Source organism: Chiroxiphia lanceolata, chromosome 30, assembly GCF_009829145.1.
Source record: "Chiroxiphia lanceolata isolate bChiLan1 chromosome 30, bChiLan1.pri, whole genome shotgun sequence".
Lineage (NCBI taxonomy): Eukaryota > Metazoa > Chordata > Aves > Passeriformes > Pipridae > Chiroxiphia > Chiroxiphia lanceolata.
This window is the reverse complement of record NC_045666.1, coordinates 406,549-421,481: the sequence shown is the minus strand read 5'-3', so window position 1 is coordinate 421,481 and position 14,933 is coordinate 406,549. Positions and strand designations below refer to the sequence as shown.

Below are 14,933 nucleotides of genomic sequence, written 5' to 3'. Positions count from 1 at the left end.
ATCCCCGTGGGATGTGTGGGAGACACCTGGAATGCAGCACAGGCTGCAATTAAACGTCTGTGAACCAGCTGTGCTGCTGCAGCCCCAGTTCCCAAGCTCGCCCGAGCCACTGGTTTCCTGAGAGGGCAGAGATTTGGGGTCGGAATCGCAGAATATTCCGAGTTGGGAGGGACCCACGAGGACCATCGAGCCCAAATTTGGGGGGCAGGTTGCTCGGTGCTGGGTAACACTCGTGTGTTGGCCAAATTCCTGCTGTGTCCCCTGGATCCCAGTGGGAAGGCAGCTGCGTTTGAGGGCTTTTAGGTCTCTCCATGAGACCTCAAGAATCAACAATTTATCGTTGCCAGCGCGGAACGTGGGAAAGGGGAGAGAACTCTGGAGCAAAAACCGCATCTTTTCGACTCAAAAAAAAAAGAGGAGAGGAAGGACAGAGGAAGCCAAAGAGGAAAACACTTCGATGAGGGGGTTGGGTGAGTCATTTTGACGACTTGCAATCGCTGCCTTTGTCAGCGTTTTGCTCCCTGAGCTCTGCCCAGCAGGGAACTCATCAGAGGAACGTTGGAACTTCACTCATTTGCTCGTTGCCTCTGGAGGTGGATCCGGCCGGGCTCCCAGAAGGTGTTTTATGTGATAGCCTCAAAGGGCCCTGTCGGGCTCTGTAATTAACCCAGAGCCTCCCAAAAACTCTCCCCATTCAGGTCGGACCATGGCAGGAGCCGCCCTGTGCCAACCCCGTTTGATCCCGGGGACATCGGGGCAGAACTGGGGGGTTTGTGCAGCTTCTTGGGCTCTGCAGACTCTTGTCCAAGTCATTAATGAGATATTAAAGGATTCATTTGAGGAGTGAAACCTCTTGTGTTCCCAGACCAAAGTCATCTGAGGGAATTCCATCGGCTCCTGTGCTTTTAACTCTTGTTAACCCGCCCCTGCTCCACGTCAGGATCAGGATTCTCAAAGGATGCTCCCCACAAAACCCATCAAACCCTGGGTCTGGGCGCCCCTTCCTCCCTCCTTCAGCCCCCAAACCGGCCGTGGATCCTCATTCCCTCTCTGAGCCTCCCTCTCTCGGTGGCCCATGGACCGAGATCGGCATCTCCAGACGGTGACTCATCCCTGCCCGAGCAGCCGAGCGGGAGGAATCCACCTCTGCAGGTCCTTCCCCGTGTGATCCCCGGGGACCAGAGCCCGTCTAGACACCCAGACACCGGCCCGGCGCCCCGCCTGGGCTGCTCCGAGGGAGCTGGAATTAGTCCCCCCCTCCGGGCACCGAATTTCCGCGGCCCCTTTGAAGTCCTAAGGAGGGCAGGGAGCGCTCCCGGATCCGCTCGGTGCCACATCGGCCCGGCCCCGGCACGGCCGAGGCTCCCGGCACGGCACAGCCCTGGTTTGATCTTCCCCAGATCCTCGGGAACGAATGTGGGACGGGTGGGAATCCCGGGGTGTTATCCCACTGCCCGGAACAGCAAAATAAAGGGGGAAAAGGGGTGGGAAAATATTCTGTCTTTTACGAGGTCACAGCAGCGTCCCTGGAAATCCACGGGATCGCTGATCCCTTCCAGGCAAAGCTGTTTTCCAGCTGGAGAATCCCAGGATATGTCGAGTTGGAAGGGACACAGGGATAATCCTGGCCCTGCACAGGACCATCCCCATGAGATTCCCTGAGCCATCCCAAGGCAGGAATTGCCCACGGAAGGAGGGTCAGGTCCTCCTGGGAAGAGCAATGAGCCAGAGGGAGGAAAATCCCTTCCTTCTGTGGTGCCAAACGCAGTGTTTGGTTTGGTTGGTGCTGCTGAACTTCTGAGGGTGTTCAGGGGTTTGTTAAATCAACTCATCCCACCTTGAAAGGGTGACTGGGGCAGTTTGGAGGTGAGAAAACCACTTTAAGTCCCTGTCGCTGCCCTGATTTGTTCTCCTCTGGCATGAAAAGTGAGGGGATCGATGGGAACACCATCAGCCTCGGGAGATAAACCCCCTCCTGATGGATGTTTATGCCTCTTTGATTGTTCTTTTCTTGGCAGACCTTTCTTGTGGTTTCCTTCCTCAGAGATGGAGCCTGATGGATTTTGTGCTTCTCTGGTTTGGTTGGGGAACGAGTTCTTATCGCAGGAGGACGTGGGGGGAGAGGCAGCTCTTCCAGCTCCGAGTCCAGATAATTTCAGGGAGGAAAGACCTTCCCCCTGGATTCCCCCTTTGGTGAAACCCGGATCTGCCCAGCTTGAGGCTCGTTCCTTTGTTCTGCCCTTTCATCAGTTTGATCACAAAACACTTCAGTCCTTTTTCAAATTGATTTTACGTTGATTTATGGTACTGATTTCTGGCTTCTTTTTTTTTTTTTTTTTTTTTTTTTAATCTGCTCGAATGCACAATAAAAATAAAACCCCTTTGATCCCTTTTGAGAGCCTGAACTGGAGCTGTAGGACCTCAACGGCGATGCTGAAAAACCAACCGAGCCCATTCCCGAGGTTTTTTTTCCCCATAATGACCCTTTTCCAGCAGATTTGGAAGAGAAGTAGAACGTGTTTTGTTGTCACAAGCCCGTGGCAGACGCGCCATGAAAATGCAAAGAGTCTCAGACGATTTTGCTCCGACTCTTCAAACGCCCATGGAATTTTGGGCAGGAGCCAAATTGGGTGCAAATCAGCCCAAATGAGTTGCTTTAAGAGGTAAATTCCATAATTTACACCAAGCAAAGACTGGGATCTGCGTCGTCCCATCCCTGGAAGTGCCCCAGGCCAGGCTGGAGCCGCCTGGGACAGTGGAAGGTGGGACTGGATGGTCTTCGAGGTTCCTCCCACCCCAACACCTCCCACGATTCCATGGCACTCTCCAGGCAGCTCTGCTTAAAATTATTAAGATTTCTAATCCTTTCCAATTAAGGGGCAACTTCTTCATTTTTGATAAAGACCAACAATTAACAGGTGACATATTTTTAACCTCCGTCGCTTCTACTGGAAAAGGAGCCAAGAGTTTAAAGACCTGGGAGTCATCCCAGGAAAAAAGTGAGGGTTTGGTGGAACTTCTGCGTGTCCAGACACCGAGCAGGAGCCGAGAGGAGCAGGAGTGGAGTAATTACTCTTGGCTGACTCCAGGAGGGGAAATTCGGGATGAAGATTTCCTTTATGACTTCCCTGCCCCGCACGGGGACGATCAAACCGAGCCCTTCCCTCCTCCCCGTGTCTCCACCGCGGCTCCACCCGGACCCTCCACCCTCCTCCCCGACCCTCCGTCAGACGGGCTGGGATGAGTCCCACGGGGCTCCTTTCCAGAAACACTTCCCAGGGAGAAGGTGCTGGATTCCATCTCCCGGCTCGGGGATGGTGAATGTTCTCCACCGGGAGAACTGGAAAAGGCGGGTGGGAAGCGGGAGGACAGAAGTGCCCCCACACAAGCCCCGGCCCTTCAAAGGAAGAGCGGAAATCAAAAGGATTTGGGGCTTTTTCATGTTCCCGGAGTCCCCTTTTGATGTGATCCGGGGGGTGGGGTTGCTCTGATGTGGTTTCCCGATGCTGATCCGCCCCTTCCTCCCGCGGGAGGTGGAGCTGAGGGTATTTTTAGCACCAAAAGCGTGGCAGAACTTTCGTTTTCCCGCTTTAGCCCTCGAATCCCGCTTGTCCCGCGGGCGAAGTTCAGCTCCGGGTGTTCCTGGGACGTGGAGATCCAGTCGGAATCCTCCCCCCCGGCTGAGTTCCCGGTGCTCTTTGCAGCTCCAAAGCTCTTCCCAACCCACCCCCCCTCAGCCCCCCGGTGCCAGGAGGGGCTGAGCCCCCCCCCCATCCCCAAATCCCTCCCTCCTGGGGATGCAGGCGGGAGCAGCGGGGATGGATTTCCCTGGGAGCAGCAGGGATGGGATTCCTGCCCGGGGAGGGGAATCCTCCGTGGGGTTGGGATGCAGCACTGCAGCAGGACCTGCATCTTCTGGGCAGTCCCAGAGGGGATGGGAATCACTGCTCTGGGAAAACAAAATGGGAGTCACTCATGGGGAGGATGCAGCCTTCCTCCTCCCCCTCCTCCTCCTCCTTCTCCTCCTCCTCCTCCTTCTCCTCCTTCTCTTTCTCTTTCTCCTCCCCTTCCTCCTCCTCTCGCCTTCTCCTCTTCCTCTTCCTCCTCCTCCTCCTCTTCCTTCTCGTCTTTGTCCTTCTCCTTCTCTTCCTCCTCCTCTTCCTCCTCCTCTTCCTCCTCCTTCTCCTTTTCCTCCTCTTCCTCCTCCTCTTCCTTCTCATCTTTGTCCTTGTCCTCTTCTCCTTCTCCTTCTCCTTCTCTTCCTCCTCCTCCTCTTCCTTCTCATTTTTGTCCTTGTCCTTCTCTTCTTCCTCCTCTTCCTCCTCCTTCTCTTTTTCCTCCTCTTCCTCCTCCTTCTCCTCCTCCTCCTCCTCTCCAGAGCGAGGTGGTTTATAAGGAACCAGCGAACCCTGAGCTCACTCACACGCTCTCCCAGGGCTCCTGAGGCCAATCCCGAGGGAGAAGAAGGTCACCAGGTCAATCCAGGATTTCAGGAGCCTTTCTGGCACTTTCCACCCTCTTTGTCCTCGTGAAGGAGCCCCAAGGACCAAACGCTCTGTGTGTGTGTGTGGTGTCACCAGCAGAGACTGGGGCCTGGAATCTCAGCATCCCGGGCCAGCCTGGAATCCCACAGCTCCCAGGAATCCCACAGCTCCCGGGAATCCCACAGCTCCTGGGAATCCCAGAGCTTCCAGGAATCCCACAGCTCCTGGAATCCCACAGCTCCCAGGAATCCCACAGCTCCCGGGAATCCCACAGCTCCTGGGAATCCCACAGCTTCCAGGAATCCCACAGCTCCTGGAATCCCACAGCTCCCAGGAATCCCACAGCTCCCGGGAATCCCACAGCTCCTGGGAATCCCACAGCTTCCAGGAATCCCACAGCTCCTGGAATCCCACAGCTCCCAGAAATCCCACAGCTCCTGGGAATCCCACAGCTCCTGGGAATCCCACAGCTCCCGGGAATCCCACAGCTCCCAGGAATCCCACAGCTCCTGGAATCCCACAGCTCCCAGAAATCCCACAGCTCCCAGGAATCCCACAGCTCCTGGGAATCCCACAGCTCCCGGGAATCCCACAGCTCCCAGGAATCCCACAGCTCCCAGGAATCCCACAGCTCCTGGAATCCCACAGCTCCCAGGAATCCCACAGCTCCTGGGAATCCCACAGCTCCCGGGAATCCCACAGCTCATCCCTGGCCTTCTGGAGGAGCCTCTGCAGCTCCCCCTGGGCCTCTCTGATGGCACAACCACGAGGTGACCACGGGGGGACACGAGGCCTCCCGGCTTTCCCTGTCCCCTCCCTCACCATCCTCACCTTTGGAAGAGAAATTCCCGCTTATTTGAAAAGTCCCAAATCAGGAAGTATTGAGGCCTTTTTATTTATTTATTTTTTTAAGGAAAGCCAAATGTTTCCCAAACCCATAATCAATTATAAATAATCAATTACAATAGTCAGATATAAACCACTCCAGAGGGTCTGGAGGTGTCCCTGCTGTCCCAGCCTGTCCCTGGGTCTCGTTTCGGGGACACCCAAACTCTGCCCTAATTGGAACTAATAATTAGGGTTTCCCGTCGCTTCCCGTTAGAATCTCCCTAATGAATTGGAAGGTCTGGAAATGACACCAGTTCCTGCTGCTGAGTCACCATTCCAGCAGTCCGTGGGTGCTTGGAACCCGTGTCAGGATCTGTCTCCCGCCAGAATTCCCAATGGAGCAATTCCGGCAATTTTCCGCCGCTAATCCGACCCGGCAATTAGTTCTTCCCGAGAATCAAAAGGATCCAACGGAAAAGGGGCCGGGAGATGATCCCTGTTCCCTGCTCAGCACCGGGAAGAGCTTCCCTGGACCCACAGAGCCAGTGAGAGGCACCTTGGATAAAGGTGGAAGAAATCGTGGAATCCTGGAATGGGTTGGGCTGGAGGGACCTTAAAGGTGATCCCGTTCCCACCCCCTGCCCTGGGCAGGGACACTTCCCACCATCCCAGGGGATCCAACCCGGCCTTGGGCACTCCCAGGAATCCAGAGGCAGCCAAAGCTTCTCTGGGAATTCCATCCCAGGGCCTCCCCACCCTCACAGGGAGTTCCTTCCCAATATCCCCCCTAAATCCCCCCTTTCCCATGGGAAGCCATTCCCTGTGTCTGTCCCTCCAGCCCTTGTCCCCAGTCCCTCTCCAGCTCTCCTGGAGCCCCTTCAGGCCCTGGAAGTGGCTCCAAGCTCTCCCTGGATCCTTCCCTTCTCCAGGGGAACATTCCGAGCTCTCCCAGTCTGGCTCTGTGGCAGAGCAGACTCTCCTGGGCAGGAGCAGATGCTCTCCAGGCCATTTCCAGAGGAGCCGTGGATTTTCCCATCCCTGGAATTGTCCAAGGCTGGGTTGGATCTCCCTGGGATGGTGGGAGGTGTCCCTGCCCAAGGAAAGTTGGGATGGGATGGGATGGGATGGGATTTAAGGTCCCTCCTAACCCAACCCATTCCAGAATTCCTTGATTCTGGAGCCAGGCTGGGAGAGCCCACCCCACCCCCCTCAGGTGCCCCCAACCCCCCCCAGGTGTCCCCAAGCCCCCCAAGTGTCCCCAACTCCCCCTCCAAGTGTCTCCAAGCCCCCTCAAGTGTCCTCAACCCCCCACAAGTGTCCCTAACCCCCCAAGCCCTCCCAGGTGTCCCCAAAACCTCCCAAGTGTCCCCAACCCCCCTCAAGTGTCCACAAGCCCCTCCAGGTGTCCCCAATTCCCTCAGGTGTCCCCAATCCCCCCAGGTGTCCCCAATCACCCCAAGTGTCCCCAATCACCCCAAGTGTCCCCAATCCCCCCCCAGGTGTCCCCAACCCCCCTCAGGTGTCCTCAAGCCCCCCTAAGTGTCCCCAACGCCCCAAGTGTCCCCAAGCCTCCCCCCCGCAAGTGTCCCCAACCCCCCCAGGTGTCCTCAAGTGTCCCCAAGCCCCCCCCAAGTGTCCCCACCCCCCTCAGGTGTCCCCGACACCCCCCCAGGTGTCTTCAACCCCCCAAGTGTCCCAAATCCCCCCCAGGTGTCCCCAACCCCCCTCAAGTGTCCCCAAGCCCCCTCCAGGTGTCCCCAACCCCTCCAGGAGTCCCCAACTCCCCCCAAGTGTCCCAAATCCCCCCCCAGGTGTCCCCAAGCCCCCTCAGGTGTCCCCAAGCCCCTCAGGTGTCCTCAACCCCCCCCAAGTGTCCCCAACCCCCCCCAGGTGTCCTCAAGCCCCTCAGGTGTCCCCAAGCGTCCCCAACGCCACAAGTGTCCCCAATCACCCCAAGTGTCCGCAACACCCCCCAAGTGTCCCCAAGCCCCCCCAAGTGTCCCCAAGCCCCCCCAAGTGTCTCCAATCACCCCAGGTGTCTCCAAGCCCCCCAGGTGTCCCCAATCCCCCCAGGTGTCCCCAATCACCCCAAGTGTCCCCAAGACCCCCAAGTGTCCCCAAGACCCCCCCAGGTGTCCCCAACCCCCCTCAGGTGTCCTCAAGCCCCCCTAAGTGTCCCCAACGCCCCAAGTGTCCCCAAGCCCCCCCCCAAGTGTCCCCAACACCCCCCCAGGTGTCTTCAACCCCCCAAGTGTCCCAAATCCCCCCCAGGTGTCCCCAACCCCCCTCAAGTGTCCCCAACCCCCCTGAGGTGTCCCCAACCCCCCCAGGTGTTCCCAACCCCCCCCAAGTGCCCCCAAGACCCCCCCAAGTGTCCCCAAGCCCCGCCCAGGTGTCCCCAAGCCCCCCAAGTGTCCCCAGCCCCTCACCCCAGGTGTCCCCCTGGTGTCGGTGTTTCTGTGACAATCCAACATCTCAACATTTCCAATCCCCAGGAAACGGGGTCATCCCCCCCCCCCCCCGCTCACTCCTTTCCTCGCTTTTGCGGGGATTTATTCATTTTTTAGGGATTTTTTCCCCCTTCCCGGGCTCGTCCGAGGGTTTTTTTCCCCCCTTTCCACGGGGAGGCCGCTGGAAAACGAGCCGGGAACGCGGCTGGAATTGTGTCTCCAAGAGCAGCCGATGCCAGAGGTCTCCTCGCGCCTCGTTACGTGCGGATGTTCCGCTCGGGAACTTCGCCCTGGGCCCGGCAGGGGGGATAATTATGGGATGGAGCAGCTGGAAAGACGAGCAGCCTAATTAGGGCTTCTTGACAGCCCCGGCAATTAATGACATCCACCCGGGGCAGGAGCCATTGAAGTGCTGGGTGTCTCCCTTAAACACAGGCGGCGTCCGCGGCATTCCCGGCTGGAAGAGCAGGATCGGAGCCCGGGAGGAGCCGCCTGGCCTGGAGCTGCTCCGACCTGGGCTGCGTTTGGTGCCTCCAGTTTGTCTCTCCCTGGGCTCAGTCCCCCCTCCCGCCCCCACGGGGCTCCTGGGGAGGGTCCTCACAGCCCCTCCCTGGGGGATTTGGGGCCCCTCGAGCCCCCCAAAAAAGAGTTCACGCAGGGTCTGTCTGTCCTGGCCGTGGGCAGAGCCGTGGCTGGGTCCGAGTCGTCCTCCCAAAACGAAGTTTCGAATGCTCAGGGGTGGTTTCATCGACTTTTCTTCCGTTTTCCCGATAGAACTTCTGACTTTGGGGTTTCCCACCCCAAAAGGTCCGTCCGTGGGATCAGCCTCCCCTCGGGCTCCCACCCCGGGTGTCCCCTGGTGACCCCGAGTCCCCAGAAGGGGGGTGAGGCCACCCCAGGCCACCCTCGGGCTGCCCCTCGGGGGACCACGGGGTGGGCTCTGCCCCCCGTCCCGGTGTCCCCTCGTCCCAGCCCGATCCCAGCCCGATCCCACCCCGATCCCACCCCGACCTGCCGCAGGGAACGAGGTTTCTGGGCATCGTTGGACAGTGGGATGTCCCCAAATTTCGGACACTCCGGGTCCTCTCCTCTTCTCCCACCCTGCTGGGGGGACTGCCCGCGTTCGCTGCGGGTCCCTCCCGGCAGAGGGGGGGCTGGATGTGCCCCCCGGGCTGATCCCGGCCCACTAATCCCCTGATAATCGCCAGGAATTTTGGAAGCAGGCCCGGCAACGAGCCCCACCGTTTTTTGTGGTGCTACAACAGAGCCCTGACTCATTCCAGGGCTTTTTGCCAAAGAAAATTGGGAGGGAACGTCTTGTCCTGGCCCCGGCTGAGCAGCCCAGAGGCCTCTCACCAGTCAGGGACTGGGAGAACTGGGGCGAAGCAGCCACGGCACCACCTTTTCCTCCCGCTAGATGGGGGTGTCTGATGCCTCTTGAACATTCCCGGATCCTCGGTTGGGCTCCCGGGGCGGACAGGACGCCCTCCTGGAGGGTCCTGGAGCATCCAAAGGAGGGATACGGGGACGGTGGTGGAAAGAAAATGGTCTGCTGGATCATCCCAGCTCAAACCTGAAGGGTCCAAACACCTGAAATTGGGACTTGGCCACAATTTTGGGGGTCCAAAGACCTGATATTTGGCCGTGGTCTTCCATCTGTGCGGTCCAAAGACCTGAGTCTCGGTGTTGGCCTTAAATTTGTGTGGTCCAAAGACCTGAAATTTGGCCCTGGGGATGATTTTTGGGACCCAAAGGAGGGCAAGGAAGATGGGGAAGGGCCTTGAGGGGCCCTGTGAGGACACTGAGGGCACTTGGTGTGTGCAGCTGGGGCAGAGGGGACTGAGGGGAGACCTCACTGGGGGCTTCAACATTGTCAGGAGGGGCAGAGGAGGGGCAGGGACTGAGCTCTGCCCTGGGGGGAGCAGGGGCAGCACCCAGGGAATGTTCTGGAGCTGTGCCAGGGCAGGGGCAGGGTGGATCCCAGGGAAAGGTTCTGCCCCCCGAGGGTGGGTGGGTGGGTTGGTGGTTGACCGAGGCTGCCAGAGCTCAGGGGGTGTTTGGGTGGTCCTCTGGGGCACAGGGTGGGATTTTGGGGTGTCCTGGGCAGGGCACAGGGTCGGACTGGATGGTCCTGGTGGGTCCCTTCCAACTGGGCAGATTGTGGGATTCTGGGATGTCCTGGGGCTGTGCCAGGGCAGGGTCAGGGTGTTTGGGCACTGCCCAGGCTCCCCAGGGCAGTGGGCACGGCCCCAAGGCTGCCAGAGCTCAGGGAGGGTTTGGATGCTCCTCTGGGGCACAGGGTGGGATTTTGGGGTGTCCTGTGCAGGGCTGGGGGTTGGACTGGATGGTCCTGGTGGGTCCCTTCCAACTGGGCAGATTCTGGGAAGTCCTGGAGCTGTACCAGGGCAGAGTCAGGGTGGATTTTGGGAAAAGGTTCTTCCCCCCAAGGCTGGTTGGGCACTGACCAGGCTCCCCAGGGCAGTGGGCACAGCCCCAAGGCTGCCAGAGCTCCAGGAGGGTTTGGATGCTCCTCTGGGGCACAGGGTGGGATTTTGGGGTGTCCTGTGCGGGGCACAGGGTTGGACTGGATGGTCCTGGTGGGTCCCTTCCAACTGGGCAGATTCTGGGATTCTGGGATGTCCTGGGGCTGTGCCAGGGCAGGGTCAGGGTGGTTGGGCACTGCCCAGGCTCCCCAGGGCAGTGGGCACGGCCCCAAGGCTGCCAGAGCTCAGGGAGGGTTTGGATGCTCCTCTGGGGCACAGGGTGGGATTTTGGGGTGTCCTGTGCGGGGCACAGGGTTGGACTGGATGGTCCCTGTGGGTCCCTTCCCGCTCAGCAGATTCTGGGATTCCACCAAACCTCTCCCCGGGGACACCGGTCGCGCCTCCCCCAGACCAAGACACGCACAACCAAACCCAGTTCCAAGCTTTTAGTTGCCAAAGGTTCCAAACAGCCCCAGAAAAGCTCCCAGAAAGCCCAAGGAAGGGACAGACCCCGTCAGGACACGGTCACCCCGCAGAGGGTGGGGGGAGAGTCCGGGGGATGGTTGTGCAGGAGAAGAGCTGGGGGTGACGTGGGACGTGGTGAGAGCAGCAGGAAAGCCCCCCCCCAGTCAGGGAACGGCTCCATCCCGTTCCACTGGCGGGATTTTGCATCCAAATGTTACTTATGGGCAGCATCTCCAGAGTAACCCGGGCCGTAGGCGGAGCAGTAACCCCGTGTTGGAGAAGTCCAGCCCCGTTCCAAGGTGCATCCCTCGGTCCCGTCCCCACAGCTGAACGTCCCCTCTCCATAGGTCCCCCCTCCGTAACACCCGCCCCCCCCGGAGCAATCCCCCCCTCCAGAGCTGTACCCCCCGACCCCCCCACTGCCAGCAGGGCAGGAACCCCCAGGGCTCGACCCACAACCCCCAGAGATGGAGCTTCCTCCTCCTCCTCCAGAGGTGGAGCCCCTCCTGCCTGAGCTTCCTCCGTATCCTGAGCTGCCTCCATACCCTGAGCCTCCTTCATATCCAGAGCCTCCTTCATATCCAGAGCCTCCTCCATATCCAGAGCCTCCTCCATATCCAGAGCCTCCTCCATACCCTGAGCCTCCTCCATACCCTGAACCTCCTTCATATCCAGAACCTCCTTCATATCCTGAGCTTCCTTCGTATGCAGAACCTCCTCCATACCCAGAGCTCCCTCCACACCCTGAGCCTCCTTCTCCCCCTCCAATGCACCCACCAGAACTTGATCCTCCATGACCTGAGCTTCCTCCTCCTCCAGAGATGGAACCTCTCCTGCCTGAGCTCCCTCCATATCCAGAGCTCCCTCCATATCCAGATCCTCCTTCTCCCCCTCCAACACACCCACCACTGCCATAACTGGATCCACCATGACCTGAGCTTCCTCCTCCTCCAGAGATGGAGCCTCTCCTGCCTGAGCTCCCTCCATACCCCGAGCTTCCTCCATACCCTGAGCCTCCTTCTCCACCTCCAATGCCCCCACCACTGCCATAACTGGATCCTCCATGACCTGAGCTTCCTCCTCCTCCAGAGATGGAGCCTCTCCTGCCTGAGCTTCCTCCATATCCAGAGCTCCCTCCATATCCAGAGCTGGATCCATATCCAGAGCTCCCTCCATATCCAGAGCTCCCTCCATATCCAGATCCTCCTTCTCCACCTCCAGTGCACCCACCAGAGCTCAAACCTGAGCTTCCTCCTCCAGAGATGGAGCCTCTCCTGCCTGAGCTCCCTCCATACCCTGAGCTCCCTCCATATCCAGAGCATCCTCCATACCCTGAACCACCTTCACCCCCTCCAATGCCCCCACCACTGCCATAACTTGATCCTCCATGACCTGAGCTTCCTCCTCCTCCAGAGATGGAACCTCTCCTACCTGAGCTCCCTCCATATCCAGAGCTCCCTCCATACCCTGAGCCTCCTTCTCCCCCTCCAACACACCCACCACTGCCATAACTGGATCCTCCATGACCTGAGCTTCCTCCTCCTCCTCCAGAGATGGAGCCTCTCCTGCCTGAGCTTCCTCCTCCAGAGATGGAACCTCTCCTACCTGAGCTGCCTCCATATCCAGAGCTCCCTCCATACCCTGAGCCTCCTTCTCCTCCACAGATGGATCCACCACTGCCATAACTGGATCCTCCATGACCTGAGCTTCCTCCTCCTCCTCCTCCAGAGATGGAACCTCTTCTGCCTGAGCTCCCTCCATATCCAGAGCCTCCTCCATACCCTGAGCTTCCTCCCCCTCCAACGCACCCACCACTGCCATAACTGTGTCCACCATGACCTGAGCTTCCTCCTCCAGAGATGGAACCTCTCCTGCCTGAGCTCCCTCCATACCCTGAGCTCCCTCCATATCCAGAGCTCCCTCCATACCCTGAACCTCCTTCTCCCCCTCCAATGCAGCCACCACTGCCATAACTGGATCCACCACGACCTGAGCTTCCTCCTCCTCCTCCTCCAGAGATGGAGCCTCTCCTGCCTGAGCTCCCTCCATACCCTGAGCTTCCTCCATATCCTGAACCTCCTTCTCCCCCACCAATGCACCCACCAGAACTTGATCCTCCATGACCTGAGCTTCCTCCTCCAGAGATGGACCCTCTCCTGCCTGAGCTCCCTCCATATCCAGAGTCTCCTCCATACCCTGAGCCTCCTTCTCCCCCTCCAATGCACCCACCACTGCCATAACTGGATCCACCATGACCTGAGCTTCCTCCTCCAGAGATGGAACCTCTCCTGCCTGAGCTCCCTCCATACCCTGAGCCTCCTTCTCCCCCACCAATGCCCCCACCACTGCCATAACTGGATCCTCCATGACCTGAGCTTCCTCCTCCTCCTCCAGAGATGGAGCCTCTCCTGCCTGAGCTCCCTCCATACCCTGAGCTTCCTCCATACCCTGAGCTCCCTCCATATCCAGAACCTCCTCCATACCCTGAGCTTCCTCCATACCCTGAACCTCCTTCTCCACCTCCAATGCACCCACCAGAACTCGATCCTATGTGACCTGAGCTTCCTCCTCCAGAGATGGAGCCTCTCCTGCCTGAGCTTCCTCCATACCCTGAGCTCCCTCCATATCCAGAACCTCCTCCGTACCCTGAGCCTCCTTCTCCACCTCCAATGCACCCACCAGAGCTCATTCCTCCATATCCTGAGCTTCCACCTCCAGAGACAGAGCCTCTCCTGCCTGAGCTCCCTCCATACCCTGAGCCTCCTCCATACCCTGAGCCTCCTCCATACCCTGAGCCTCCTTCTCCCCCTCCAACACACCCACCACTGCCATAACTGGATCCTCCATGACCTGAGCTTCCTCCTCCAGAGATGGAGCCTCTCCTGCCTGAGCTCCCTCCATACCCTGAGCTTCCTCCATACCCTGAGCTCCCTCCATATCCAGAACCTCCTCCATACCCTGAACCTCCTTCTCCACCTCTAATGCACCCACCAGAACTCGATCCTATGTGACCTGAGCTTCCTCCTCCAGAGATGGAGCCTCTCCTGCCTGAGCTTCCTCCATACCCTGAGCTCCCTCCATATCCAGAACCTCCTCCATACCCTGAGCCTCCTTCTCCACCTCCAATGCACCCACCAGAGCTCATTCCTCCATATCCTGAGCTTCCACCTCCAGAGACAGAGCCTCTCCTGCCTGAGCTCCCTCCATACCCTGAGCCTCCTCCATACCCTGAGCCTCCTTCTCCCCCTCCAATGCCCCCACCACTGCCATAACTGGATCCTCCATGACCTGAGCTTCCTCCTCCAGAGATGGAGCCTCTCCTGCCTGAGCTCCCTCCATATCCAGAACCTCCTCCATATCCAGAGCTTCCTCCATATCCAGAGCTCCCTCCATATCCAGAGCCTCCTCCATACCCTGAGCCTCCTTCTCCCCCACCAATGCACCCACCAGAGCTCATTCCCCCTCCTCCACCTCCAGAGATGGACCCTCTCCTGCCACAGCTGCTCCCACCTCCAGAGCTGGATCCATGGCCACCAGAGCTCTGCCCACCCCCGGACATGGAGCCTCCACCACTGGAACTTCCCTGTCCTCCACCTCCAGAGATGGAACCCCTTCTACCACAACTGCTGCCACCTCCAGAACTGGATCCGTGGCCACCAGAGCTCTGCCCACCTCCAGAGATGGAGCCTCTTCTGCCACAGCTGCTCCCACCTCCAGAGCTGGACCCATGACCTCCTGAGCTCTGGCCGCCTCCAGAGCTGGAGCCTCTCCTACCACAGCTGCTCCCACCTCCAGAACTTATCCCACCACTCTGGGGGCTGCACCTGCCACTGCCAGACCCATATCCATGACCACCTGAGCTCTGCCCACCTCCAGAGATGGACCCTCTCCTGCCACAACTGCTGCCACCTCCAGAGCTGGATCCGTGACCACCCGAGCTCTGCCCACCTCCAGAGATGGACCCTCTCCTGCCACAGCTGCTCCCACCTCCAGAGCTGGATCCATGGCCACCCGAGCTCTGCCCACCTCCAGAGATGGAGCCTCCACCACTGGAGCTTCCCTGTCCTCCACCTCCAGAGATGGAGCCTCTCCTGCCACAGCTGCTCCCACCTCCAGAGCTCATCCCACCACTCTGGGGGCTGCACCTGCCACTGCCAGAGCTGGATCTGTGACCACCCGAGCTCTGCCCACCCCCAGAGATGGAGCCTCCACCACTGGAGCTT

General features: G+C 59.2%; 1 long non-coding RNA gene across 1 annotated transcript; it reads right to left on the bottom strand.

The window, feature by feature from the left end:
• Positions 1-12,323: 12,323 nt before the first annotated feature.
• LOC116800017 lies at positions 12,324-14,831 on the bottom strand. The gene is made up of 3 exons (XR_004361154.1): positions 14,620-14,831; positions 13,999-14,181; positions 12,324-12,411 (listed from the first exon to the last, which is right to left on the bottom strand). It is a non-coding gene; the product is annotated as an uncharacterized LOC116800017 (long non-coding RNA).
• Between the last annotated feature and the right edge of the window lie 102 nt (positions 14,832-14,933).